General features: G+C 42.0%; 1 long non-coding RNA gene across 2 annotated transcripts in view; it reads left to right on the top strand.

The window, feature by feature from the left end:
* Positions 1-16942: 16942 nt before the first annotated feature.
* LOC120387239 overlaps positions 16943-27685 on the top strand; it is an 84969-nt gene continuing 74226 nt past the window's right edge. Inside the window, exon 1 of one of the 2 annotated variants that reach the window (XR_005590069.1) lies at positions 16943-16992. This is a non-coding gene — a long non-coding RNA (uncharacterized LOC120387239). Of the gene's footprint in view, positions 16993-17097; positions 17212-27685 lie in introns of those variants that run through there. The other variant, XR_005590070.1, reaches the window with a different exon arrangement.

Raw genomic sequence — 27685 nt, 5'->3', positions numbered from 1 at the left:
CTAAACCCACAGTTATGAGTTCAATCCTTAATAGGGCCATTTAGGGAGCTGAGGCAAAAATCTGTCTGGGGATTGGTCCTGCTTTGAGCAGGGGGTTGGACTAGATGCTCTCCTGAGGTCCCTTCCAACTTTAACATTCTATATAAGTTCTTATATCATGCTCATCACTATGGTATCTAACCTCTTCCAGTAGAGCGTTATGTGGTTTGTTCTCTCCTCCTCTCCCCAGGAGTAGAAGGGAGAAGTATGTGCAGTGTTATGTCTTGTTTGTAGGGTTTTTAAAACATATAATATATACAGAGGTCGCTCTGTGTTTATATGAAAGAAGGCAGGTCAAAGAAATGTGAATACCCCATGTTACTGAGGAGCTGTCCTGTATTCACTGGAGTTTCCCAAGTGCTGAAAGTTTCCCACACAGTTTTATTGCACTGAGGTAGTCCAGCCGAGATGTAATGAAAGCATGAATAACTGATGCCAGATCATCATTCAGCAGCTTGAGCAGTCTCCTAGCCAACAGAAAACAATCGAACATATTTCTTATCAATGCTGCTGTGTCAGATCTTAGTATCAGTGAGGAATCCAAGTGCACTACAAAATACAGACTGAATTGATCAGTTGTGGGTGCATGCCTTCAACAAAGGAACACTGCACCATGGCTACAAGCTCTTCAAAATGCTTTCCTCTGACAACAAGCATAACCTCCATCTTGTTCAGGTTTAGCTTCATCCAGTTGTTCTTCATCCATCAGCCAATTTTGTCCAAGCAGTGAGCCATCTTGGTGGTTAGTGTTAGGTCATGTGGTAGAAGATAAGCAGAACTGTGTCTCATCTGCATATTGCTAGCACTTGAGAAAGACTGAGCTTTGGTTAGCAAATTTCATAATCAGACTGTTGAAAGGGATCAAGAAGGATTACTCTTCCTGCCCTCTTCCACCCTCATTGCCTAGATGGATGAAGTAAGCGTATTCTCTTTTGTCACTTCATCAGGCAGCATTTGCTGCCTGACACCAGAACAGAGGGACAAAGATGTCTAGGTGACAAATCTTACCCTCCTAAATGTTATTACTTCAATTTTTATCTCTGTGCATGGATGTCTATGTGATGTCAGTGTTGCCATAAACATTTGCTTTCTTAATGAAATGTTTGTCAGCCTCTTTTAATTCTTGCGTGTGATCCTCTCATCATTTTTGCCATGGAACATGTGTAACAGGCAAGTTGGATCAGCAAGTTTTGGCTGACAGTTTGACTGTTGTAGGCAGTGTTATTGTAGCTGTGTTGGTTCCAGAATATTGTCTCTCTAGTCTGATTGTTGGACATCTATGGGATGTTGCAACAATTTTTGCTTCTGTATGTAATGTTGTGGATTCTGTTTTATTTACATATAGAAATATGGAATCTAAAACTCAAAAGGTGTCACATCCAACATGAGAGAATCTTATCTTGACAGAAAAAGAGGAACTGATCACACAACTAAAAATTAATTGTAGCTTAGGTACAAGTGATCGTCACTTGATCACATTTATAATGTGCTAACATAGAATCATAGAACTGGAAGGGACCTCAAGAGGTCATCTAGTCCAGGCCCCTGAACTCATGGCAGGACTAAGTATTATCTAGACCATCCCTGACAGGAGTTTGTCCAACCTGCTCTTAAAAATACCCAATGATGGAGATTCCACAACCTCCCTAGGCAATTTATTCCAATGCTTAACAACTCCGACAGTTAGGAAGTTTTTCCTAATGTCCAACCTAAACCGCCCTTGCTGCAATTCAAGCCCATTGTTTCTTGTCCTATCCTCAGAGGTTAAGAAGAACAATTTTTCTCCCTCCTCCTTGTAACAACCTTTTATGTACTTGAAAACTGTTATTATGTCCCTTCTCAGTCATCTCTTCTCCAGACTAAACAAAACCAGTTTTTTCAATCTTCCCTCACAGGTCATGTTTTCTAGAACTTTAATCATTTTTGTTCTTCTTCTCTGGACTTTCTCCACATCTTTCCTGAAATGTGGCTCCCAGAATTGGACACAATACTCCAGCTGAGGCCTAATCAGAATGGAGTAGAGTGGAAGAATTACTTCTTGTATCTTGCTTACAATACTCCTGCTAATACATCCCAGAATGATGTTTTCTTCTTTTGCAACAGTGTTACACTGTTGACTCATATTTAGCTTGTGATCCACTATGACCCTCAGATCCCTTTCCGCAGTACTCCTTTCTAGGCAGTTATTTCCCATTTTGTATGTGTGCAATTCATTGTTCCTCCCTAAGTGGAGTACTTTGTATTTGTCCTTATTGAATTTCATCCTATTTATTTCAGATCATTTCTCCAGTTTGTCCAGATCATTTTGAATTTTAATCCTATTCTCCACAGCACTTGCAACCCCTCCCAGCTTGGTATCATCTGCAAACTTTATAAGTGTACTTTCTATGCCATTATCTAAATCATTGATGAAGATATTGAACAGAACCTGACACAGAACTGATCCCTGCAGGACCCCCACTCATTGTGCCCTTCCAGCATAACTATAAACCACTGATAACTACTCTCAGGGAAAAGAAAGCTATCAGGTTGGTTTGACACGATTTGTTCTTGACAAATCCATGCTAACTGTTATTTATCACCTTATTATCTTCTAGGTGTTTGCAAATTGATTGCTTAATTATTTACTCCATTATCTTTCCAGGTACAGAAGTTAAGCTGACTGGTCTGTAATTCCCCACGTTGTCCTTATTTCCCTTTTTATAGATGGGCACTATATTTGCCCTTTTCCAGTCTTCTGAAATGTCTCTCGCCTTCCATGACTTTTCAAAGATAATGGCTAATGATTCAGATATCTCCTCAGTCAGCTCCTTGGGTATTCTAGGATGCATTTCATCAGGCCCTGGTGATTTAAAGACATCTAGCTTGTCTAAGTAATTTTTTACTTGTTCTTTCTCTATTTTAGACTCTGATCCGACCTCATTTTCACTGGCATTCCCTATGTTAGACATCCATTTGCCACCAACCTTCGTGGTGAAAACTGAAACAAAGACTTCATTAAGCACTGCTGCCATTTCCACATTTTCTGTTATTGTCTTCCCCCCTCCCCACCCCATTGATTAATGGGCCTACTATGTCCCTGGTCTTCCTCTTGCTTCTAGTGTATTTGTAGAATGTTTTCTTGTTTCCTTTTATGTCCCTGTAGTGAGGCGATGTGGTTCCCTGCTACCCCGGAGAGGGACGAGCCCCTCCAAACGCCAAAGTGGGCAGAACCAGTGGAGCTTGCGCCCACCCCACAGAGGTCAGGGCGCAGGACAGGAAGTACAAAAGCCTGACCCCAGAGCTCACTAGAGGCCCAGCCGCCGGAGAAGCCAGACGCCTGTGGCCTAGCTCCCGGCGGGAAGACTCCTGCAGTCTGCGACTGACCCGAGGACTGGCCAGACCAGCCGAGGCTTGATGCTGACCAGACCCTAGGGAAGCTGTTAATCCTGCCTGTGGCAAGCTACCCAGAGGAGCTGCCAAACCTTCCACTCACCGGGTACCCTGAGGAGCCCAAGCTGCTTGATTCCATGGAGGACATTGTCCAGACGCAGGTACCTCTAGAGGGGGAGGTAGGAAGTAACCTGGGGGCAGCTGACCAGTCAGTGTGTTGCGGCCAGGATCCCCACTGACGCAGCAGCAGGTCTTCTGCCGTTGCTAGGGCCCCAGGTTGGGATGCAGTGGAGTGGGTGGGCCTGCATCCCCCCTGCCACCCAATGTGCGGGTGGCCGTCTCCACCTTTCCCCAGGCCCTTCAGAGCCAGCCTGGGCCTCCTGAATTCATTTGTTTGCTCAGCCATAGACTCTCGACTGGCCTGCTGTGAACTAGGGCCTGGGTCTGCGGAATAGAGCTGTTTGTTGGTCTCTACCATTGCTGTAGCATGAAACCCCACGGCCAGGCTAGTTCCCCTCAAAATAACCCAATGGACGTAGCAAGGTGGTCTGGTTCCCTGCCACCCCAGAGAGGGACAAATCCAGCCCAACCCTTCTACAGTCCCTAGCTAGTTTGATCTCATTTTGTGCCCTTGGCTTTTCTAATTTTGTCCATACATACTTGTGTTATTTGTTTATATTCATCCTTTGTAATTTGACAGAGTTTCCACTTTTTGTAGGATTCTTTTTTTAGTTTTAGATCATAGAAGATCTCCTGGTTAAGCCAGGGTGGTCTCTTGCCAGACTTCCTATCTTTCCTACATAGTGTGATAATTTGTTCTTGTGCCCTTAATGTCTCTCTGAAAAAACTGCCAACTGTCTTCAATTGTTTTTCCCCTTAGACTTGCTTCCCATGGGATTTTACCTACCAACTCCCTGAGTTTGCTAAAGTCTGCCTTCTTCAAGGCACTGCATTTAGCCGTATGGAGTGGAAATCCATATATATACACCTGCCCCTGGAAATTTCCACTACATGCATCCGACGAAGTGGGTATTCACCCATGAAAGCTCATGCTCCAAAACGTCTGTTAGTCTATAAGGTGCCACAGGATTCTTTGCTGCCTCTGCCTTCTTGAAATCCATTGTCTTTATTGTGCTGTTCTCCCTCCTACCAGTCCTTAGAATCATGTACTCTACCATTTCATGATCACTTTTACCCAAGTTGCCTTCCACTTTCAAATTCTCAACCAATTCCTCCCTATTTGTCAAAATCAGTTTAGAACAGACTCTCCCCAGTAGCTTTCTCCATCTTCTGAAATAAAAAATGGTCTCCCATACATTCCAAGAACTTGTTGGATAATCTGTACCCTGTTGTGTTATTTAACCAACAGATGTCTGGGTAGTTGAAGTCCCCATCACCACCAAGTCCTGTGCTTTGGATGATTTTGTTAGTTGTTAAAAAAAGCCTCATCCACCTCTTCTTCCTGTTTTGGTGGTCTGTAGTAGACCCCTACCATGACATCACCCTGGTTCTTTACCCCTTTTATTTTTACCCAGAGACTTTCAACAAATCTGTCTCTTATTTTTATCTCAACCTCAGTCCAAGTGTATATATTTTTAATATATAAGGCAACACCTCCTCCCTTTTTTCCCTGCCTGTCCTTCCTGAGCAAGCTGTATCCTTCTATACCAACATTCCAGTCATGCATATTATCTTACCAAGTCTCCATGATGCCAACTATGTCATAGTTGTGTTTATTTACTAGCATTTTGAGTTCTTCCTGCTTATTCCTCATACTTCTCGCATTAGTATACAGACATCTAAGATACTAATTTGATTCCCCCACCCCAGTTCTGTCTTGTTTCTCCCTTATTTCTGCTATAACAGGCCATGCTTCCCCCAGATTCTGACCCTTCTCCCAGGTCTCCATGTTTTTGATTTACCTGTGGGCTTTGGTCACCTTCCTCCGTTGAACCTAGTTTAAAGCCCTCCTCACTAGGTTAGCCAGTCTCTACAGTCAGTAGCCAAATATGCTGTTCATCATAAAACCCAGACCAGTAATATATATACTTTGTACTTTAAAAGGGCCAATTTTATAAAGTTGAAACCAGTTATAAGCAAAATCATCTGGGAGGAAAATTTTAATCAGAAAAATGGAATGATAATTGGAAATTGCTTAAGAATACTTTACTAGATACACAAAATGTCACAATCCCACAATTGAGGAAGAATGCCATATTGGTTAAAAAATTAACCTGATTTACAGAGGAAGTGAAGGAAACTATAAAAAAATAGATATGAAATGGAAGAATGAGGAAGTTGAAAGTAATTAATATATATCAGAAGCTAGGCCAAAGGGACTAATGCAATCCTTGGATACATAAGCAGGGAATCTCAAGTAATAGTAGAGAGGTTATTTTACATGGTATTTGTCACTGGTGGGACCGCTTCTGCCATACGGTGTCCAGTTCTGGTATCCACAATTCAAGAAAAATGTTGGAGAGGATTCAGGGAAGAGAATGATTAAAGGATTAGGAAACATTCCTTATAGTGATTGAGCAACTTGAGTCTATCTATTTTGCATAACAATGAGAATGTTACGGGGTGACTTGATTACAGTCTACAAATACCTACATAGGGAACAAATATATGATAATGGGCTCTTCAGGCTAGCAAACAAAGGTATCCCGAGCCAATGGCTGGAAACTGAAGTTAGACAAATTCAGACCGAAAATAAGGTGTACATTTTTAACAGTGAGGTAATTAATGATTGGAACAATTTACCAAGAGTCATGGTGGATTCTCTATCACTGGATATTTTAAAATCAAGATGAGATTTAAAAAAAATATATGCTTTAATTCAAAAGAAATTATTTGGGGGAGGTTCTGTGGCCAGTGTTGTAGGGGAGATCAGATTAAATAACCACAATGGCTCCTTCTGGCTTTTGAATCTAGGAGATCATATAATTTGCTAGGTACTCATATACAAAGGCATCTTATTTATTTAATGTATTTCTTTACTTAGATACTATTCATAAAACTGATCAATTTTTTCCATTTCTTTCCACCAGCATGATAATGTGTGTATTGCCCTTACAAGGTGAAATAGGTTGTGCTTCAATGTGGATGATTGTTGCCGGTAGTGATTAGGTTGTTAAAGACCATGCTTCATTTGATGGTTTGAGTTTTATTCCTGTTGTCCACAGAGAGCAGAGGAGCTGCTTGCCCAGGAAGCCTCTGTTACAAAGGCTATAAGCCACAATAAATAACTTTCCTGCATAGATTTGTAAAGCAGAAGGTTATTTTAAATCAGGTTCATAGATGGTAGGTTTGAAAGCACCTCCCTCGTAGCAATGGCCAGCTCCCTGCATCCAGTAGAAACTGTCTATAGACCATTAGGCATTAACTGGGAAGGACCATGTCTAAAGAAACATGTCTGTATACCAAAAATAATAATATAATCATCAGTAGACAGTTGTAGTTTGAACCAATCTAATTTTTCATGCAAATTTTGAATTTTGACCAAAATCAAACAGCTCTACTGCTAACTCTCCAACACAGAGAAGCAGGAACTAACTGCAGAGATTGAGATAGAGCATAAAGCCAGACTAGAACACAGCAGCATCAGGATCCTCTTTTGTTTTATAAGTTTATTTGTTCTTGTGAGGTAGGTAAATAACTTAACCCTAAAACCTGTCTCAGTCACCAATGAATATCATACATTTAATTTAGATTTATACACACACTAAAAATGGGCACCTATTGCTATCTTCAGGGTACCCTTGACATAATTTAGGCACAACAAAATGAATGCCCAGACATAACTAAGAGTGCAGCAGTATAATTCATCAGAATCTGCTACTAGCAAACCAGGCAACTCAAAGTCTCAGATCTCCTTCTCTCACCCACAATTCCCCATGTGAATACAAACCAAACTTCCTTCAGTGTCTCTGTCTTAGATACTTATATGTCCCTATATGGGAAGGAAAGACTATTATCCTTATTTTACATATAGGCAAGTGAGACACATGTAGGTTAAGTAGCTTTTTGAGACCATGCAAGAAGTCTGTAGTGGAATAAGGGATTGATCAGAGTGAGCACAGGTGGGATTCAAACCCAAGCCCATCAGACAACATCCCCAATGCATAAACCCAGACTTAAAAACTAGAAACACAAACAAAACTTCTCTTATTACAGAAACTGGTCTGCCAATGCCTGCATAATCAGCGTATGGTTTGTTCTACCCCTTCAACAGTAATCTGTCTGCATATTGGTGCATTAGGGAGGAATGAATTTATTCCAGTCAGGGCATCCCCTGGCACAAAAATGAAATAGATAAAGTTGATACAAGACCATAAAGGTCTTCTCTTATCCAAAATCAGCATTCATGTTAGGTGACTAGGTCAGTGAAACTATGTAGCCAATACCACTTAGAGTAGATTTAATGAAAAACGACATCTAGGCTCAATATGTTCTACACTGATATTTTTAGTGTAGGAATAATTCCTTATTCCACTTCTGTCTCTTAATCCTTATATGAATGTGCAGCTAAAGCCCTCCATTCTTAAAAATGAGAGACACCAGTGGCAAGGTTAAATCAATATATTTAAAGTACAAATTTAATGTTGAAAAACAATATCAGCTTGGCTGAATTCCATTTTTCCCCTGGCAATGGCTTTATATTATTTTGCTAACCTGTCTCCTGGTTAGTTATGGAAGCATCAAAATGGTGGCCTTTTTGTTCACAGTATGAAGTGCTCCAACAAAATGAGTGAATGTTTCTTTAAAACTTGTTTCAAAGGAAGCGTGAAGATTCTGCAGCTGCATTGCCTTGTTGGAATAATTTCTGTTGAAGATGGTGACAGGGGAAACCTGGTTAACCAGAAGCCTGAAAGTAAACACAAAGCTTGGCTTGCCATGCACAGCCTTCTACTGGAGTGCTCACAGCTGCAGAGTTCCCAGCAGTATGGAAGTTGGTCTGAGACAAGACGAAGGAAAGATAATATAAGACCTGGGGGAGTTGTTGTTTGGCACTTCAACATAGAAGTACTTGTACTTCCATCTGGGTTGTATGCAAAATTATAGACACAAGAGCTATAACCTTCTCCTTGGGTTGTTGACAGGAGTTTGGCTGCTGATTCAATGCAGTTTTGACGTGTTTGCCAGGAGGTTAGAACCACAGACCTGTGCTGAACTGGTAACCTACACAGTACATATGGGCACGTCATGGCAGATGGAGGATAGAAAGTCCAACCAGCTCCTTCATGTCCTTTGAGTCTTGCATTTATACCCTGTGGTATTTTTTCCAAACACTTGCCATCCTTCATCAATGTTGTTTATATCTAGCTCCTTCTGCCGTTGCCCTTATTAGTTTATGTGTAACTGTTCTCTGGCTAAAATTCTGCCCAAGCTCCTTGCGTGTCCAGCTCTTTCCTTTGCTTCAGTCTTTCCATCTGGCAATGTTTTAAAAATCCATGGAACATCAATCCTCATTTTTCCCTCTTCAGAATTTCATATACAGCAATAAGGGCTGCTTCTTACGTTAAAATCGTGCTCTGTGCTGCTGAGTGCCTAGTGGTAGGAGTTAACCCTCTTTACAGGAGCCCCAGTATGGTGGAGAGAGGGTATAAATTAATGAAGCTCCACTGACTTCTACAAAATTTTGCTGATTTACATTAGTTGAGGATCTGGCCCCTAATTCTTCATAATGAAGGAGCACTTGTTATGCAGTTCAAGGAGGGAGATGCCACTTTATGAAAAGTGATGCCCCTGCCTCTGGCAAAGGAACTGTAAAATTTAGATCTGCATATTTAGGCATTTGTAACTTAACCATCACCATGTGCTATGTGGGCACCAGTAACGGTAACTCCTGGTGTTTCAGTGTTCTCAAATGAATTGATAAATGCTGTTATTTATTGGGGGGAAGAGGGGTGGGACTTGCTGCAGTAAGTCCGTAAGCATCCTTAATTAGAATATTGTGATATACATCGCCTGAGTTTTAATCAGTGTCTTTACCTGCATGTTGTTAATCTCCCCACCCTTTGCATTGCACTTTGCATGGTACCATGGGAGATGGGCCAGATGTGACTTTGGAAATTAAAAATCTGCCTAGCTGGCATGAAGCATCCAAAGCACAATGTTGTGTCAGGTCTTAGCTGTTAAGGCCTGAAAAGACCAGTGTCATCATCTGTGTTATGCAGGGAGGTCAGACAGGGCCAGAGAATTACACCCAGTAATTCCCATAACAAACCATTGTGGGAGTGGTTTTTCACTAGTAGCTGTGAATTTCACTTCAGAGGTGGCAGCATGTCAGTGGTGGGAGAGGTGATAGCCGTGTATGTATAGCTTCTAAAACAGTCTGTGGTAATTCTGAATTAAAGATCCCTGGTAAAGACAGTGGTGCTACAGTGACGTAAGCCAACTGGGGATCTAGCCCAATATAATTACTCGTATATCATTAAATTTTATCCTTTAACTCATCCATTACCTCTACTTGGAAATTGGATTGCTTTTTTTATTGCTTCTCCTTACTGAGTCAGATGTTTCAGAATTTTATCCAAATTGTACATATAGATATTATGGAACTATGTTAAACTCATGGGCAATCTATTTCTTTCTTTTCCGTAATTCTCTAAGTTGTTATGTTTGCCAAAAAAGCACTGTTTCCTATGAGATAATTCCAAATGTACTTCAGAAAACAGTTTTTAAGGCATTGATTTTTTTAAGGACTGATTTTTTATTTATAAGTTAGCAAGCAACATTAGTTTGGTGGTTTCAAGATTTGCCTGTCTCCATGGGAAGAAAAATGTATGATTTAAAAATGTAATTTAAACCAATGTAATGTTTATAAAATTAAACTGCCTGACTTTAATGTAACAAATGAATTGGGAACACCAAAAAGAAAGTCCCTGCATTAATCAGTACCATGTTTGGTAATAAAAGATCTGATTCTCTTTCATGCGTAGTTGTGACATCTGCCATCTTAGCCCACACCAAGGATTGAACTGTGGACATCCTGAACTAAAAGTGGGAGCTGGCATAGCTTGATCTCAAGAGTGAAGGCCTGCTAGGGATGGCTGAGACATATGCTTATCTTCAGGGAATTAGGCATAGTGCAGGCCCTATAACACACACAGACTAATGTGTTACACCTGTGCAATAGTTCAGGAGAAAAGATAAAAACATGACCCAGGTGCATCTTAGAGGCTCAAAAACCAGAAGACAAACAGATAGAACCTGACACTTATTATCTCGTTTAAAGTTTCATGATATCTCAAAGCCTAGCACATAGGGTTTTTTTAATGTTTGCTGGTACGCTTCCCAGGGTACCCTGGGTTGTGAGGCAACTCACTGCCACCTGCTCTTAGTGGAAGACAGCCTCCTCTGTGCCCGCTGTGGGTCAGTTCCCCAACACCTCCTGCCTCTGCCAGCACAAGCACCGTCCTCCAGGCCTATGCAGGGTCTGCTCTCTCTTTACAGATGTAAATGTAACCCCTCTGCCAGGTGAAGTTGGCAGCAACAAGGGCCACATTCAAGATGGGTTCCTTTGGACAATACAACAAGGAACCCCCACCCAGTAATCTGGAAAAATTACACACTGCCCCGAGCACCTCTAAGAGACCATACTTCCCCTCTCACAGGCATCGAGTCTGTGTAGGGAAAAGAAAACTTTTAGTAAGAGGGGAAAGAAACCAGGCATTTATCTGGAAAAACACCCCATCGTGATTCGAAAATATATGACCATGAACAAAACACTCACCTCAGAGTACACTGTGTAGCGTCCTTCTCCTCAGTTTCTCACCTTGCAGTGTGAAAGTCTGACAAACAAATGTCCCTTTAACACACCACTCCCCTCATCCTCCACCACACCCCACTCACAGTTGTTGTCCTTGATCAGTGAAGACCAAAGGTTGTATTCATATGAGTTCACCTCCTACCCGGGTGTGGGGGGAGGTACTGAGCAATGCCTCAGCTGACGCTCTGCCACTGGCTGCTCACTTCACCATCAGTTGCTCCATCAGTCACTCGCTCCACCATTGCCCTCTCTACTGCAACCTCTGGAATGTCTTGAGGTCCCGCCGCTTACCACAGCTCTCAGTCATTTTAGCAGTTAGTAGGGGAGCCTCACTGCAGTGCAGGCAGGGCAGCCTTTTCATTGGCAATGCTGTCCCATAGCGGGTCTAATGCTTAGACCCAGCTATCAGTGATTTCAGCGCTACTGATCTACAACAAAAAGACTCTCACTCAGGGGCAGCTCCAGGCACCAGCATAGCAAGCGCGTGCCTGGGGCGGCAAGCCGCAGGGGGCGGCCTGCCAGTCGCTGAGAGGGTGGTAGTCAGGCAGCCTTTGGCAGCATGCCTGCGGGAGGTCCCCCGGCTTTGGCGGTGGGCACGCCTATGGCATGGGACCAGCGGGACCGGCAGACCTCCCACAGAAATGCCGTCGAAGGCCGCCTGACTGCCATGCTTGGGGTGGCAAAAAACAGAACTGCCCCTGCTCTCACTTGAGTCTTTATCAGCTCTGTGATTAAAAAGTGCAGAGGGGGAGGGTCAAATGGTCTCTAGGACTCTTACGCAGGGACCACCCCACCAGGTAGAAACACCTGTCGCCACCCTCTGTGTCTCTCCACTGGGCTTTGGCAGCCCTACCCTCTGCTTAGCAAGTGCAGTTTAGCTGAGGGTGAACCAAGCACAGTTCCACTGCCCTAGAGACTTTGCAATCCCTTGATTAACATTTTGCTCACATCATAAACAGGTGTTCATTGTGAAGTACACAATACTCAGTTTACAGCTAGACAGACTTGATGAGCATTCCTTGCCTGAAAGAAATCTGTTTCTCACCTTTTGGTGACCAGCCCCAAGAACATAATTTTCAGTATATATATAGACCGCCTTACATATTATCCAGACATACACTGCACAATGATTGAGGACCAGCTTTCAGTAAAGACTTTATGAGACACTCTTTCAAACTAATATGTAGATAGCAGACCTAGGAGATCCCTGTAACCCTTACACACCCCTGTGCCCTCTGCTAGTTGGCAATATGTAGAACTGAACCAAGCGACCTCTAGCTACAGAAGCACAGTACACTACAGATTGCGCTAAAGGGCCATGTTTTTGAGCTATCACCTGAAATAGAGTCACATCTTCTATGGATCAAACAGTGAGATATATACACCCATTTCTATTGCTGATCCACTGAGAATTGACAACTGCTGCTATCATTTGGCCTGTTTTAAAAACGGAACCTGTGCTCGCTCTGCTAATGGGGTCAGTTCTTTAGCTTATGTTTTAGACAGTGATACAGTGTAAGAGTGTCCCACTTCCTAGCTGTCAACCAGTGGTAGGGGTCACTACACACCTCTGGATGTCGAATTGCACACTACATTTTAGAAACACTAGATAAATATAGATTACTCACTGCAGCAAGGCACATTAATCTGATTCCTCCACTGACCACTGCCAAGGCCTGCAATATTTCCTTATTTGTTCATTTGGTATTACATTTCCAGTTATATTATCATGGCTAATAAAACGTAATGCCTAGGAATCATTCTAGCTAAAGGAATGGTGGCATGATTCCATGTCTATCCTCTCATGGTCTTTTATTTCCCTCCCCCACCTCCTCCTGTTCAAAGGTCTGTTTTGTATAAAGAAGCCAAAAGAAAGGTTAGATGGCTATGCACAGAAAGCCAGGAAAGTGTGCTTGGTAGCAAGTCTTTTACATGGTTACTTGGAAACCATTAAAATATTAAAATGTCTACAAAAGCAATAAAATGATCACAGGAGTATGTGGTGATATTTAATTTTCCCACAAGTTAAATATCACTGATAATTAACTGTTAGAAGTTTATTTTGAAATGACATTTCACTGGAATACCAGACCTTTACAACATAATTAAAGGGTTTCTCATTGTAATGGTGCCCTATTCCTGGAATGAAAGCTTTTAAAAAAATCATCTGTGAAACAGACAGATAATTTTTAAAACTCCTCCCCCCTCCATTTAATTTTGGCCATTTCTTGTTTTGCCTGCTTCTCTTTTAAACAGCGATCACAACAGCAGTGTCAGATAATTTGGTTCCCCGTGTAAGATGGTAAAACGATTGGCTTATGTAAAAAAAAAAAAAAAAAGTGGTTTGGTATTTTATCTGGACTAAGTGGATTTGTGTTTGGTTCCCAGTTCAGGAAAGCATTCCTGATCAGGAAGGACACATAAGCAATTTTTTAACTTTCATTAAAGTCAGTAGGACTTACCTCGTGCCTCAGTTTCCCTATCTGTAAAATGGAGATCAGAATACTTAGCTCCTTAGTAAAGTGCTTTGAGCTCTACTGATAAAAAGCTCTATATAAGACCTAAGAATTATTAACTTACTATGTACATGCTTAAAGTTAAGCACTGTGCATGACTATATGACATAGGCACTGCCATACCGGATCGGACGAGTATTTTATTTAAGTTCCCTGTCTCTGACAATGGACCGTACTAGCCAGTTCAGAGGAAGGTGCAAGAAAACCTACAGTAGGTATTTATGGAATAACCTGCCCACAGAAAAACCTTCTTCCTGACCCCCACAGTTAGAAGTTTGCTTATCCCCTGATGCATGAGGGTCTCTATCCATACCAATACAGCTTTTTGAATAAATCATTGTCACTGTAACTCTATCTTCAACTTCTTCAGAGATAGCACCTGATAACAGAAGTGAGATGTTTGATCTGGTAGCTTGAGCACTGGCTCTGAGTTTTAAAAACTCCTGAGTTCTAATCCCAGTATTGACATGCCTTCCTCTATGACCTTGGGCAAATTGCTGAGCTCCAAAAATTCCAGGTCACCCTTTAAATTTGGGTGCCCCACCCTTAGACTCTGAGGATAACACTTTCAATCTTGCATATTTCTAACTGGGCATCTAAATCCATCTTTAGGCACCTAAGCAGCTAGTTTTTCCAGAAGCTGTAAGTGCTTAACATCTGAAAATTAGGCCATTTGTTTAGGTAGCTATATATAGATAAAAGTGCCTCAATTTTGGGCACCCAAACTTGAAAATTTTAGCCTAGGCGTTCAGAGTTGGAGACTCAAAGAATGGAGGCATTGGCAATTAAGAGGTTCTTCATCATCATCATGGCAAACCCCTACCTAGGTCCTTAAAGTAGACTTGGATGTTATTGGTTAGATGTTCGGTCTATGTTTGTCAATGGTGATCTTATCATACCAGCAAAGCTTTTGGCAACCACCTGATTGCTGATGGTGGAGTGGCATTTTTGGTAAACATGTTTCTTAATTCATTGGTCTTTCATCCTAATAATATTTGGCCTATAATATTTCTGACTTGCTTTCCCTGATGTGTAAAATGGCAATAGTAATACTTGCCTATCTCACAGAGCTGCTGTTCGGATTAAGGAGATGTTATGTAGCACTTAGAACATTAAATATGCTATGCTAGTGCAAGTATACTCTTTTACAAACTAGCTGATGTCCTGGCTAATTAATTTTTTTGGAACAATTTCCTTCCTTCCTGATACATGAAATTAGCTCATTCTTCATGACCAAGAGTACACTGAAGTTCTTTTGGCTTTCTCAAGGATGTTGAACTTCCTTTGATGTGCTGTGAAACAAGTTTATTATTTTTTAAAGGGAACGTATTGCTATTGATCTGCCTCACAATGACACACCTGGAAACCAAAGTCTCTTTGTCCCAAGAGCAGATAGAATGAAGGGAACAGCAGTGCAAACTTGCCTCAGTTACCCCACCAAATGTTCTTCAATACTGACCTGAAAGAAACACATCATGGGAGCAGAAAAGAGTTCAGTCTCTGCATCTGTCAAAGGTGACCTCACATGCATAAGATCTGGTGATCTTTGTTATATAATTCAGAGATCAAGTAGCACGGTATGTACTGGATGGATACCGAATTAATTTCACGAAGGTCATCGAGCAGCCACTAATAATAACAGATTTCATGCTGAGACATAACCCTAAGATGTCATCATTTTGACAAACATCACCCATGTTAGTCCCAAAGCTATGTGTGTTCCACACAAGTTTGCTGTCCCTCATTTTAATTGCTGAACATTATTTACATCAGAGAAAGAGAGCAATGAAACACAGGTTATAGAAGGTGACTTAAACAAGGAAGCTCACTGAATTTCAGGTTTCCTGCCTGACTCTCTTTAATTTTTTATCTTATTTATTGTGCACCTTATTTTGTGTCTTTGTCAAGCATTTGGACATAGGCAGGTTGTGAGGTATGGAGAGAAATGTTATCTCCTGTCCCCTATCAGGTAACTGGGGCCAAAAAATTAAAAAAAAAAAATCTCCGCTGAGTGCTCCTGTGTGTTGTGCCTTTGTTATGTGGATTCAGAAACAAATTCAATCTGCTGGGGAAAATGGAGCAAATGAAGCCACCTGAATCACTGATTTTGGAAGGGGCCTGGTAGAGGTAACTACAGCACTTCCACTTTTTCCCAGTAAAATTTGGGTTTAGCAGAGGGACAAAAACCCTTTATGTCAGCATCTAACATGCTTCTTGAGCCAAAGAAAATTACCCTTCACCCTTACAAAAAGAGCTGTCTTCCAAGAAACCAGAACATGGCATTCTTGTCATAGTCAATCATACCCATTGTATGGGGGAGGGAATGTTGAATTCTGAACAGAAAGCAGCTGGAAAGCTGCCAGGATCTGCACCAAGGTCCTATGTCAGAATTGCCCCCAAGAGTCAGTCCCACAGGAGGAACAGCAGCCATCTGTACAAAACCAAAGGAGGACACTCAGAATGCTGCTTACTGATAGTGCTCCTCTGGTGATAGAAGTAACTCATATACACTAGCAGCAACAGACTCCAAGTGGGTCTGTTGACTTCAACCAGCCACTACAAAAGGATGCATGTCCTCACCTGTAGGGTACGCTCTCATACCTGGATGCAGTGCTGCCTCTCATGCCCCCCTCCCTGGTGGCCAAATCAGTGGCTTCTCCTGACTCCCTCTTCGGGTTTTATGTGGCTCAGCCCTCTGGTCAAGTCACACAACAGTTCACTCCCCCTCCTGGGGTTACAAAAATCCAACTTAAAGTCCAAATCAAACCCTGCTTTCTTGGCCTACTTCTCCTGGCTCCTACAGAGTGTCTCTTATCTTGCTTCTTCCCCAGCAGAATTCCCCTACTGCCTCCCTTCACGAGGGACTCCACCAGTTCACCTTTGAGGACCACACTGCTCCTTTTAGGCCCAATGAGGGCCTCCCTGCTGACAAAAGCATACTCTTCTCCCTGTAGATCTGTTTCTCCTGTTACAGGCCTAACTCAGGGCTGTCCCACAGAAGAAGCCTATGCTGCTCCCTGTAGGTTACTCAGCCTAACTACCCCAGGGTCTTCCCAGAGACAAAACCCCCACCTTCCTCCTTCTACTGAGTTCCCAGCTCTATTTAAGTAGTGCTCTCCCTGCTCCATCACCACAGCTGAGGTAAGTCTCATTAAGCCCCATCACACACAGCTGGGATCACTAATTGGCCCTTCTGTTACCAGTTCATAAGTGAGGCAGAGGGATAGTTGCTAAGTCCTGGGCAAGGTCTAAGCCTAGCTTGTCTCAAAAGGCTAGCCAGCCTATGACAAGGTATTTTAATATCAAGAAGAGGTTTTGTGATTGGAAAATCATAGAACTTTAGGGATGGTAATAATCTCTAATATTTATAATATCTGATGCACTTTTTCATCAGTAGATCTCAATGCAATTTATAAAGGAGGTCAGTTTTCTTTATCACCATTTTGTGGGTGGGGAAACTGAGGCAGAATAAGATCCAGTGCTAGATGTGGAGGCCTGACTAGAAAGCAGGTGTGTATTTTTAACACTGAGGGTAACTAACCACTGGAATAACTTATGTAGTGAGATTGTGGATTTGTCATCATTTGAAGTCTTTAAATGAAGGCTGGCTGGCTTTATAAACAATACACTATAGCTCAAACAGAAGTAATGGGCTTGATGTAGAAGTTACTGGGTGAGGTTCTGTGGCCTACGCTATCCCTGAGGTCAGATGATCCTAGTGGGTCCTGCTGGCTATAAAAGTCTATGAGCAAAAGGCAGAATAATCCTGTTCTATGTTAGGGAGTTCAGGCTATCTTTCCACAGCTCCACCCTAGACATCACTGTGTGTGTATTTAATTGACTGTGTTAGTTTGTGGTTGTTTCATATGGCTTTATTTTATTTGCATTTGATTTTGCCTTCCCCCACAAGCGAAAGGGGGAGGAGGGTGAAAGGAAGATACTCTCTTGAGCATGTTTGTACAGATCCTAGCACCATGGCAATGAGCTCTTCTGCAGGTGACAGGCTGGCAGAGTTCCTGTTGAGTGATTATTTTAATGCTGCTGCAGTTTTCTCGTAGTACAGTAGAACCTCAGCATTAAGAACACCTCGGGAATGGAGGTTGTTCATAACTCTGAAATGTTTTAACTCTGAACAAAACATTTTGGTTCTTCTTTCAAAAGTTTACAACTGAAGATTGACTTAATACAGCTTTGAAACTTTACTATGCAGAAGGAAAATGCTGCTTTTAACCATCTTAATTTAAATGAAACAAGCACAGAAACAGTTTCCTTACCTTGTCAAATTTTTTTTGAAACTTTCCCTTTCTTTTTTTAGTAGTTAACACAGCATTGTACTGTATTTGCGTTGTTTGGTTTTTTTTGTCTCTGCTGCTGCTTGATTGTGCACTTCTGGTTCCAAATGAGGTTTGTGGAGGACCGGTCAGTTCTTAACTCTGGTGCTCATAACTGAGTTTCTCCTGAATTGATTGCGATAGGGCAGCTAGAGCCTTGTACAGGCATCTTCTTATTACTTAATCAGAATCAATAATTGGAGTCCAAATACCTGATTACAGCTGCCTATGGGTTGCAGAATTTAAATAATAAATGACCACTTCCATACGATAATGCTCGTGCCCCTTGCTACCTTCTTATATTACTCAGCAGTTTGTATGTCGATTAGACCTATTGGGACTACTTTTTGAAATTGCCAACAAGTAGCCCCTCACCCCCAACCTGTGCACGCCAGTTCTGCATACACGGTCATTTTTGTACACAACCTCCCATTCCCACCAGTAGATGAGTCTTCACAATTCAAAGCACGAGTCAAAACAAAATTAATTGTTCTTTTAAAAAAAAAATTTCATTTGTTAAATGAAACAGTGGTGTATAAAAAAAAAATCACTTCTTTACATTTCAGCATTTCACCTCCAGTATCAAAATCTGGTCAATTAAATCACAACAGTCATTTAAATAGTATTAAAGCCCCAATTCAGCAAAGGTACTTAAACATATGGCTAACTTCAAGCACATGAGTAGTTTATCTGCTTAAGTACCTTTGCTGAATTGGGGCTTAAGAGCTGAGAGACTTGCTAATATTTTTTTTAGATGAGTGCCCCAGAACCTTGGTATATAACTGTGATTCCTCTGTATCCCCTTGAGATGCTAGACAAATGGACACAATAGACAGCAGTCGTTTGTTCACTGACCTAAGGGCATGCTGGGAAACAGGGCCTCTGAAAAGGTCATACAGATATCAAGGTGCCAGACAGTTAAGCTTTGTATGTGAATAACAATCCCTGAAAATCAATATGATAGTTGTCTAGTGACAAGGATAGCCAACCCTGCACAGAGGCAATACAGGGACTTGCTTTCAAGCAACTCAACCACCATGCATGAGAATTTACCACAAAATAAAGCCTTTCATTAAACAAACCAGCAAAGGAGTTTGTAGGAACTAGGACACAATCAGCGGTAGATAGACACTAGCACAAATTGTCTGTGGTTTCAAGAGAGAGAACCCATATAGGGGAATTGGAAAAAACGTATGTTGGAAATGCTCTGGAGGATACAAAGAGGCAGTTTGGATTTTAAATCATTATGATAACCATGCAACAGCACTACTTGGAGCTTGCCAATATCAAATTACCATGATGTCAGTCATTTAAGTGCTGAGTGGCTAGCTGTAAACCTTCATCTTTTCTTTCTTTTCAATGATTTAACCCCCACCCACACAAACAGAAATGGAACAAAAGACCTGGCCAGTCAATCAGCAGCAAAACCACCCCCAGACAATCAAGAAGCAGAGTCCAGGAGAGCATTATGCATGGGGGAATAAGAGGGTTATCAAAGCGAGGAACAGCAAAACAGCTGAATGGTTAGGGGCATAATACAGAATTATATTCAGGGACCAATTCTAGGTAATGTATTGAATGGAAATGATATCAAAACACCATTTAAAGAGAAGCAGTGCAGGCCAGTGGTTAGGGTACTAGAGTGGAAGGCAGGTTTCTAGCTCTGCTGCTTCTCTGCTAAATACCTGTTTCTCTCTTTCTCCTCCCACCCTAGGTCGGGGCCTCTAGATGCTAGTGTGATAGCTCTAATGTATTTATGTTCTATCTTTCTATATAGACGTATATTTCTGATTAGGAAACCTCCCTAGAGAAGCTAAAGAAAAGGTTATGAAGTCTGAAAATAAAATGCCTGTTTTGGTTTCAGTGATGGTCTATAGCTATCTGTACATACCTTGCTAGATATGGCAAGTATAAATATGGATATGGATAGCATAAATATAATGGGAGCACTTAAAGTTCATTCCAGTTTTAGGAACAGTCATAGTTTCAGCAATATTTCCTGTACTTGAAGTGGGGAATACTTTTAGAATTGGTAATGCCTTTAGAGCTGCAAAGAATTGGCCACTGTATCTGTCTTGAATCTTATATGGCCCACGCCACCACAGTATCTGAGAACTTCACAGTGTGTAATGTATTTAATCTTAAAGCACCCCTCTGAGGCAAGGCAATGTTACTCTCCCCGTTTTATAGATGGGGAATTGAGGCACAGAGAGGCTAAATGACTTGCCCAAAGTCACACAGGAAGTCCTGGAAGAGCAGGGAACTGAAGTTATTTCCAAGCTAGTACCGTATCCAATGAACAATCCTTCCTCTCCCAGAGAAGATTTTTTTATTATAAATTAATAACCATCATTTCTATAGTCCTAGGGCTGCTTTGATCTGTACAGATCCTTTAAGGGTTGTTAAACCAATCAGGGATCACTGGAGGGCTAGGGAGCTCTGACCACACTCTCAGCATGTCCCTGAAAGCGTGTGGCAGAAGGCCAGCTATGCTGATTGGGAGAAACTGCCCCAGGATTGCTCCTTATAGTAAGGGACTCCTCAGCTGGCCTCTCAGGCTAGCTTTAAATCTGCACTGTGCCACCATAGGGGAGCAAAGCTGCCTTGGTGGGGTCCAGGACCTGACCCAATTTCTATTGTGAAAAGTATTATGGCTACGCTGTTTGACTAGGAAGATACCGGTGTTACACTTAAGCCGTGTGTCTGTGAGGCTACAGTTTCCCAGAGCTGAAGAAGAGCTCTGTGTAAGCTGGAAAGCTTGTCTCTCTCCCAAGCAGAGGTTGGTCCACTAAAAGATATTACCTCACCTACCTTGTCTCGCTATGCTACAGCTGCACACATTTTTCTGTACTTTGCCTGGTAAGGATTATGAACACCCAGTCGATGTTGCTCTGGCAGATGGGATCATTTGTTGGGTGCTGTATTTAAAATAAGTTAATTAAACTGAACAAACTCTGCAGGGCTCATCCTCATACAGAAGCACGTGTTTCAGGCATGTAACGGAGTGAAGAGTCTGTCTCTGCTGGAATTTGGAGGTTTCTCTGGACCAAAAGCAGCAGCTGGTGCCACTTGACCCAACGAAGCATCAACACCTAGTGCCACTAGACTAGAGTGTAATTTAACCACCTATTACCCCTGTAGCCACTAGAGGGAGCAAACACATTAACTACAGCTCTGACTTTTAACAAGATGCTTGACTCCAAAAATACAGACACAAAGAGATTTTTTCCAGGGCATTTCATATTTGACATAAGTACCATTTACCAGGAGAGTAATGGGCTGCTGTAGCCTGAGATTTTTGCATCACGGAGTCTCCTGTTGAAGTTGAAGCTGCGTACAATGAGGAGAGCTGGTAATTTTAGGGAATCAAGGAGAATAGAAGCTGGCAAAGGTGCTGCTGCATCCCTTTTTAAAAGGTAGCAAGGGAAAGCAGCAGTGGGAATAGGTTGCAGATAAGAGTAGAAAGAGTGGGTCTGTGCAGAAGGGGGCAGGCTCGGGGACTCGGGATGAGAGAGGGCATGGGAGGGATGTAACATTGGGAGGGGGACAGAAGTAGATGGTAAGAGGAGGGGTGGGGGACATCCCAAAAAATGAGTTGGAAGAAGAGTTCAGTTTACAGGATGGACAAAAGTTCCAGACTATTCTTATCTTGCCAGATCCATGTCATTCATCCTGAGGGCCACACTGGGGCATTAGTAGCTATATTCACAACAGGGGAAGTGAGGACAAGCACCATGCCACAGGCTAGGCAGAATGGGTTTGGGAAGGGAGTGCACGCACCAGCAACAACCACCAACCCTGTGACAAGAGAAGGTGCATACTTCCCCAGAGGGTAGCATGAGGCAAGGTTGGGACCTTTTCCCATCCCTTTGGGTTGTCTAGCCATGGCAGCTATGCTAAGGTGTACCTGGACATTGCTCTCAGGAAATGTCGGTACCAAGATGACAAGTGCAGCTCCAACATTTCAGTGATAACTGAGGCATATTTGAGGTTAACTTGTTGACTGAACAAACAGCAAGAAATAACCTGTAAAGACAGTTCTGCTGCTGCCACAGTCTAGCCTGGCTCTCTTCTCAGTCTTTGCTGCTGGTTATTGGCCCTGTTGTGAGTGTTGGCCTGTGATGACAGGAAAGGTGGCACTGCAATAGTGTATCCCAGGCCATGTGACTAAGTTAAGCTTTTTTGGTTAAGTTTAACCAATTATAGTCCACCTCTCATGCAGGTACACAAACCTGGGGGAAAATGTTCCGTGCTCCCTTCCCCACATATGCATCTGAGGCTAGAGCAGGCTAAATTTGGCTTGTAGTTAATATGTCTACAGGTGTACACCAATTAATAAACAGCAGCACTAAGGGCTAGTCTACACTTACCTGCCGGGTCGACGCGGTGAGTTCGACTTCTCGGAGTTCGAACTATCGCATCTAATCTGGACGCGATAGTTCGAACTCCCCGCGCGCTCCGGTCGACTCCGGAACTCCACCACTGCAAACGGCGGTGGCGAAGTCGACCTTGGAGCCGTGGACTTTGATCCCGCAGCATCTGGACGGGTAAGAAGTTCTTCACGTAGCTGAACTTGCGTACCCTAGTTTGACCCCCGCCCTTAGTGTAGACCTGCCCTAAGAGACTAGAGAAAGGCGGGCTGCATAATACTTATATAGCATTTGACATTTTCCAAAGCGCTAAATAGATAACATTAACTAGGCAAGTCTCACAACTACGGGAGACGTCCCCCCCCAACCCCCGGTTTGGACAGATGAGGAAATTGATAGAGGTGAAGGGCAACTTTTTCAAAAGTGGCCCCTGATTTATTTTCAAAGCCTCAATTTGAGACAATTTGGGCCTAATTTCCAGGGGTCCTTGGCCCCACTGGATCCTCAATTCATACTGACTTGAAAATCTGGCTGGAAGGACTTGGAAAAGTCCCTAAAATGGGTTGATGGCAGAGTGGGGAATGGAACTCAAGGAGCTTTGTCGCTCTTATAAGCTCTGTCTAGCTTTAAGTACTTACTTATATGACCATCAGCACTGGAGTGGTCCGGTACCAAGCTCAATCTTTCTTAACAAGAGTATTTGTCATTACTGCTACTTTTGAAGTGGTTTTTTAACAACTCAGAAGTACTGAAAAATCTAAAATGCTGCAATTTTTTAAAATACATGTTTCCTTCCACTGTCTACAGTCTGTTTCGGTGGCTGTGGCTCGGGTTACCTAGGAAACTGCTGCAGGTCAGGCCTTGATTGGTTGTGTTGACGGCTTGATTGCAGTGTTTCAGGTGGTGGGCCTGTGAGTGCAGCACACAACCAAGTAAATACACATTTGTGGGCACAAAGAAACGGCATGGAAGGTGGATTGGGGAAGGGTTTGACAGAAAGCAGGCATCCAGGGCTGGGGTGGAGTGAAGGGGGAAGGATTGCTGAATAGGAGACCAAGTCAGAGATGTAGGTCCTCTACTGTAGGACCTTGAAAGCCAGGCCAAGAAGTTTAAATATAATGACCAGCGTGATGGTGTTCTAGCAAGGTTACTCAAAGGCAGATCTAAGGCACTGTTATATGGTGGACTATACTGAGGTTCTGAGGAGGATGGGGGTTCTATTCTTGCCTCTGCCACTGTGTGACCTTGAACAAGTCACTTCACCTCAGTTTCTGCTCCTGCCCTTGGTCTTGTCTATTAGATTGTAAGCTATTCAGGGCAAGGACTGTCTGTCATGTGTTTGTACAGCCTCTAGCACAATGGAGCCCTGGTTTCTGTTGGAGCCTCTAGGTGTTGCTGTAATAAAAATAAATAATATTCATCAGAGAGTGACATCTTTGCTTCCTGCAACAGCTTATATGTTTGTTCTTAGAAGCCTGTATATGTGGATCAATCCTGACACCGCTTTGCTTCTGAAATCAAAGCAAACGGGTGGCCCAAGTTGGTATATCTCAGGGAGAGAATGTACCCTTTGGAGAGTAAATAACTGAAGGGCAAAACAGCAGCTCAGAATGTCTGTCTTAACTCTTCCCACTTCATTTTTTTTCCAGCCTAGCCCATGCATACTGAAAAGCTCTTCTGCACTGGCATCAGAGCATAATCACGTAGCAATTCTCCTGGCTAAATCCCATGTTAATGTTCTGAAACATAAAGCTAGAAGTACACTGTGTCCGGACTCAATCTGAGAAGAGGATTTTTTTTTCTAATGCTCCAGGAGCTCTGGATGGGGTTTAATTTTGAACTTTAGTGGAATAATAAGAATATGCACTTCTGAGTCGTTCTGCCAAAAAAATTTGCACATGGTGGTTATGTCATGTTCAGATTCCTTATGGGATTCATAAATGCTTTTGCAACCAGACATAAACAGTATCCAATAAGTGACTGTGAATCTCTGGATGAGAAACCATTGCTTGTTTTCAGTGTGTGCCATTCCACTTATTTTCTTACCAATTTGTAAGCAGGTCAGATTTTTTAGTTAAGTGTAAAGTATCATTTGGGAATGATCTGAATTCAATCTCAAGAGATAACTAACTTTTGTTATCTATACTGTGAGAGTGCCAAAAAGCTTCAGCCAAGATCTTTTGTAATGGTACTGGCCTTGCCCTGAAGACCTTATTGTCTAAACAGAGAAGACACAAAGAGGTTAAGTGACTTACCCAAGATAACATAGTAGTTAAGTAACAACTTCAAATATGGAACCCAGGTCTCCTAACGCCCAGAACTTCCACTATCCACACTGTCTCTCTTCTTTTAACAGCATATCTTTCCTTCTCATGCAAACATAACTCTCATTTGAATTAATCCTTGATTCTTCCTCCTCTTCCATTTTCCTAGGTTTGCACAGTTGATTTCTAGTAACTGTCCCTTTATTCCATTGTTCCTTTATTTGTATACTCAGAAGACTACCTGTATTTCAATAATCTATGCGTATGAAATGAGATTAAGGCAGAAACTGAATGAATCAACCAGTGGAAGTAAATAATCAAGTAATTATTAAACATGAAAATGAATGTATATTGTTATGCAGGTACTACCAACTGAATCTTTTTCTTCAGACTTTCCTAAGCCACAGTGCAGACAGACGAAATGACATCTACATGATTATTTTTATGTATTTATTTAATTATTTATTTTTCTTTTAGTGCTGACTTTCTCTGGCATATTTCTTCCAGGGGATGAATTAACTTGCATCTATATTATGGTACATAGAGGGAGCTGTTGGCATAGGTTTACTAGCTCAATCACAGTGAAAATTTTCCATTGTTACAGAGTACTTTATAAGATTCAGTTATTACTTTAAATGGGAAAAATCACATCCCCATCACTATATGATGGAGACACGTCTAAAAATCTGATCAGCTTTAAAGTACATAATTCTGCAGGAGAAAATACTGTTTGTGCTAGGACGTTCTTCTTTTGCCAAAGATTTTATTCCTTAGTTTATATAAAATATCTCGAATAAACACGGTTTTGTTAGGGAGGGCCAATAGCGACTTAATAAAATAAGGGAAAACTTGCTTCTCCATATATACTATTCAGAATATATATTGAAGTTTCTCTTCTGAACTGTGCATTATTATCATGTCTAGAGGCATTGATTAGGAGTTCTCCCTATTGTGCTAAGCACTGTACAAACCTAAAATGAAAAGACAGCCCTGCCCCTTAAAGCTGGCAGTCTAAGACAAGACGAGAGAGAAGTTGTGGATATGTCAAAGGCACAGGTATGGGCCAGGGACGAGGGCGGGGGGGTAAGAAAAGGTAACAGTGAGACTGTTTTGACTGGTGTTTTTATTATTCCCTGTTTGTCTTGTACTTATATTCAACCTTACCCTGAAAAGTGATGAGAAATACCTTTAGCTTCTGTTACTTCTGGACAAAATTCTGCACCCACAATTGCAAACCCCCCACTCTTTTCAATGGGAAGAGAATCTAGCCCACTGGGAGCTAAGAGTGTTTAGAGGTGTCAGTGGCAGGATGGACAAGTGGTCTAAGGTGCCAGACTCAAGCCTTTGTCTTCTTCTCACCTGGGTTTTCTGGTCTCTGTATAGAAATGTGGATTCAAATCCCTCTCCTGACATGCTCTCTTAAGGCTAAGAGTGCTTAAAAACAGCAAGGAGTCCTATGGCACCTTAAAGACTAACAGATTTCTTTGGGCATAAGCTTTCGTGGGTAAAAAAACCCACTTCTTCAGATGCGGCAAGTGAAAATTACAGATATAGGCATTATATAATGACACATGAAGAGACAGGTGTTATGGGGGAGGGATAGCTCAGTGGTTTGAGCATTAGCCTGTTAAACCAAGGGTTGTGAGTTCAATCCTTAAAGGGGCCATTTGGAGAACTGGGGTGAAAATCTAGGGCTTGGTCCTGCTTTGAGCAGGGTGTTGGACTAGATGACCTCCTGAGGTCCCTTTCAATTCTATGATGCCTCACAAGTATCTCTTGAGAGGATCAAGCCTATAGGTGGTGGACCTGTTTCTCATTTGCACTACAGTACTATTACACCACTCTGGCAGTGCAGAGGGGCTATAAATCACACTTATACCTATTTGTGGTGTTTAGATGCTGCTTGTATTATTAGAACTGGGAGTGCTGGCTGTTGGGGGCGGGGTCTGAAAGGACAGGAAACAGGAAGGAGGCGGGAGAAGTTGAGGAGGCTGAGTGAGAGTTACAGAGGGTGCAGCAGCAGCTTGGTAAAGAGGTTTCCACTGTAAAAATAAAGTCCTGTTGAAGTTGTCAGTACCTTGCCTGGCTGATACAACACCATTATATGGCCCCTTTGCACTGCTAGCGTGGTGTAAAGGGGCCATCATGCAAATCAGTTCCCATTAGCTTTTGAGAGTAAGGAACATGGCTAGATGTATCTGAAATATGTCAGCCCATCTGGTCTGAAATAATCCAGGTCCTCTGGCATTCAGGGCAAGTATTTCTGCAAACTGTTAGAGGGTGGGGTTGAGAACTGTTCTGGGGAACGGAGTTTTGTGTGTGATGTTTTGTTAGTGGTTCCATTCCATTAGCTGTCAGTGGGTATGATGCTGTTAATTTTATTTCTTTTTTTCCTAACTTGTGTCAGGGCAGCTAGGGTTCTGAGTAGACTCCAACTTTATATTACTGCAGAGACCAAATAGATAAAAACTGGATTCAGTGCTATATAAATGATTTTGTAATAATAATCATGGTTGCCTTGAAATGTAGGGATGAAAGTACCAGTTAGAGAAAGAATAACCTATCCTGCCAAGAAAACTTAATTCATGTCTAGAACCAAACCTTTTGTTTCAAGGCTCGCAGGTAGAATAAGCAGGTGAACTTTGGGGTTTTTAACGAAACCCAGATACTGACCCATACACCATGTTCATCTTTTGCTCTTGGACACCACAAAGAAATTGGATCAACTTTTGTTTTAGGCAATTGTATTTTGATTTTAGATCAGAACAATTTATAGAGTTGGATATGTACATTGCACAGTTCATATTAAATAATAGTTGGTTTATAACACTTTATTCTAGTAATTATAGGATTAATTATTTTACTGTGTATACACCTGAGTGAAACTGTAGGCACATGGGAATGTCTGCATTCCTCCGGTTTAGCAAATGTCCGCAACTTGAGATCAAACAAAAGAGAAAATTGTTTACAACGTTGTCTGCCTCAGAGAGGCTTAATCATGTTCCCATTTGAGTCAATG

The sequence above is a fragment of the Mauremys reevesii genome, linkage group 1 (genome assembly GCF_016161935.1).
Source record: "Mauremys reevesii isolate NIE-2019 linkage group 1, ASM1616193v1, whole genome shotgun sequence".
Lineage (NCBI taxonomy): Eukaryota > Metazoa > Chordata > Testudines > Geoemydidae > Mauremys > Mauremys reevesii.
This window is presented reverse-complemented; position numbering and strand designations above follow the sequence as displayed.